Source organism: Pteropus vampyrus, unplaced genomic scaffold, assembly GCF_000151845.1.
Source record: "Pteropus vampyrus isolate Shadow unplaced genomic scaffold, Pvam_2.0 Scaffold161, whole genome shotgun sequence".
In the NCBI taxonomy this organism is placed as follows: Eukaryota; Metazoa; Chordata; class Mammalia; order Chiroptera; family Pteropodidae; genus Pteropus; species Pteropus vampyrus.
In genome coordinates this window covers 1592258-1595535 of record NW_011888942.1, presented here as the reverse complement: position 1 = coordinate 1595535, position 3278 = coordinate 1592258, and positions in this window count along the sequence as shown.

The window sequence follows — 3278 nt, the reverse complement described above, 5'->3', positions numbered from 1 at the left end:
TGGAAACAATATGGGAGTTCTTCAAAAATAAAAAAAATATAGCTACCATATGACTCAGCAATCTCATGTCTGGGTATATATCCAAAGGAAATGAAATCAGTATCTGCACCCGCATGTTCATTACAACATCATTCACAAAGCTAAGATATGGAAACAACATAAGCTGTTAACAGATGAATGGATAAAAAGTAACATGTCTGTGCATGCTAATTATCCAGGCCTTTTAGAAAATTCAAATAAAACTTTATTGACATGTCTTAGCACTGGCATATGTTTATAATATCTTTAATAGAATCATACATTACTATTGCCTCGATATTTGAAAATTTATTAGAGATATAAAGAGATTTACATGACTTTTCAGCTTCTATCTACTATTAACACATACTGAGAAAACAACGGATAACATGGACTGTTCAAAGTTCCCATGAAGATGTTTGCAGTGATAATATCTGTTTCAAGTTCCCTGGAGTTCTAAAGCAGAATCGGAGGTGTTGGAAGAGGCAAGTGTAGGGAAGGGTCAGGTACTCTCTTTGCTGGAATCCAGGGTAAAAATAGAAGTTTGATGTACCAAAGTGCCGTAGTAGAAGAAAGTCCCAATGCCAACTGTTGTAATCGTCTTTAATTAGTTATATTCCATTTATTTTTCCAAAAATTTAGATAGACGATGATTGATTCTAGCCTAGCCTGCTGCTTTTTATAATGGATAAAAGTTGCCCTAATATATAAAGAATGGAGAACATGCTGTGAACTTGAGATTGCTTCCTTCTTTAAAAATGACTAAACTTTATACAATCACATAGACATCATTCCTACAAATGCTGCATAGTAATGGCTATAATTTCTCTGATACTACTGATTAGTAGAGATAACTACAGTATTTCTGTAACCCATTAATTTGCTTTCCGATATTATTCAGATTGTTTTCTTGTACCTACATCCATGGACATACTTCTTCCTTGAGAAGTAGTAGAATGCAAACATTGATGGTACAAATTTAAGAGTCAGGTACACCTGGTTTCATATTCTAACTCTTTACTTATGAGCTATTTGGCATTAAGCAAGTAACTTAACTTTTCTATGTCTGGTTTCTTCATCTGGTAAATCAAAATAGTAACAGAAATAACAGTACCTTTCTGATAGGTTTTTATATGTATACAGTATCAAATGAAGCAATATATGCAGGGCACTTAGCACAGACTAATAACTCAACATATGACAGTTATAAAGAGTATATTTAGAAATAATTTTGTTCCAAGAAAATGTTTATATAACAATATTTTGTGCTACAAGTTTGTCCTGTAAAAGAGTAATTATCTACGTAAAAGAGTCTGGACTCAAGATCTTTCTCACTGTAGAAAATAACCTGTACCAAGAGGTTCTTGGTGGACTTGTATGTCTTTGGAAACCTATATATCAAACTGAAAATGATTAACTGAAGAAAGAAAGAATTAGTTTGTTTTCATTTCTTGAAGAAGTATCAACAACTCTGAGTGTAACTGTGTAATCCTTTTCACTAATACTCTGTCTATTCCTGTCAAAGCAGAAGAAAATATATGTGGCTGATTCACTTGCATCACTCAAACCTCCATTTGACAAGCACTTCTTATTATCTCTGGATATTTTCCCCTGTGCGATTTGGTAATGGCATCTATATATTTTCCTTCCCTGTTGAGAACAAAACCAAATAAAACTAAACAGAACAATACAAACACTCCCCACCCAAACAAAAACATCTTGGAAAATATACTTGTGTAACATGTTATAACCAAAAATCTTTCCTCTGTATCAGTATCCTTAATTCTAAATACATACATACATACATACAAGCATTGGCCAAGGGTTAGGAAACATTACAAAAAATGTTATGGAAATGTTGAGACTTTCCAGGAAATGCTATCAGTAAACTGGATAAGTTTATTATCCAGTTCTGGAGTGTCCTACCCTCCTAAAATGCCTACTTAGGAGAGAAATATTGATTCACATGACTCATAGATATTTGTACTTTTAGTAAGCATTTTTCTTGCATGAGAATCAATTTAAAATAAAGATATTTCAAGTGATATTTACTGGTAAAAATAATTTTTAAAAGTGAGCATTCTAAAAATTGATAAATGGGCCTTCAAAAATATACAAACACTGTAATAAAATATAATAACATCAACACCCAGAGAATGACATTAAATAGGTAACAAAAACACATTCATTCTATTTTACTTTATTGAGTCCCAAAGGGAAAGGGTTTATTCGTTTAACTCAGACTACCTATTTTATTGTACAAAGTAATTCCAATGAGAAAATAATTCTCCTTTCTTTTCCCCTTCATATTATGGAAGTAGCAAGAAGGAGGAAGGTTTCTAGGAAGCTCTCATTCTGAAGTTAAATTGAAAGGTATATTCTGAATCTATATGATCTCTATTTGACCATTAGCTGATATAAACTTATAGATTACACCAGTTACTTTCTTAGTTCTTATTCCTAGTTTTGCTTCTTAGTTTAATTAGTTAAATTTCATTGTTAGAACTAGGAGGCTCGATGTTTACCCTCCTATTTAAGTTTAACTGTCCTATAGGCAATTCAGTGATGAGCTTCTCTGTGACGACAGCACCTTTTGGGGATTTAATGCACAGCGTGGTGATCATAGTTAATAATACTGTATTGTATGCTTAAAATTTGCTAAGAGATTAGATCTTAAGTGTCTTACACATCAAAAAAGGTAACTAAGGTGAGATGATGGATTTGTTAATTAGTTTGATTGCGATAATCATTTCACAATGTATACGTATACTGAAATAACACATTGTATACCTTAAATATACATATATATTTTTTTCAATTGTACCTCAGTAAAACTGGAAAAAAATGCAGGCCACAAACCATAACTTATAGTTATTGAAAGATCAAGCCTTAGCTTTTTCTCTATTGATGTTTCTGTTTAAAGGAGAGTGCACAAGGCCTTTAAATATTTAAAACGTCTCTAAAAGAAGGAAGTGAAGAGACACAAATCACAACTATAGAACCCTAAGACTGATTAAGTCAGAGCTGAGGAAGCATTTTATTTCCTCTCTAAAGTTCTAATTTTTTTCTCTTAATTTTATTTTCTTAGGGTGATATGCTTTATACTTCAGATCACCTAAATTTTGGTTTACTAATCTTATATGCTATTTTTTTCCCATCCCCTTTCTTCTCTAGTACATCATCTCTGATTACCTTGTCCCCTCACCTTCCTTCTGCCCCCACCCATCCCCAACCCCAACTCTGTTTTAGTCCTACAAGTG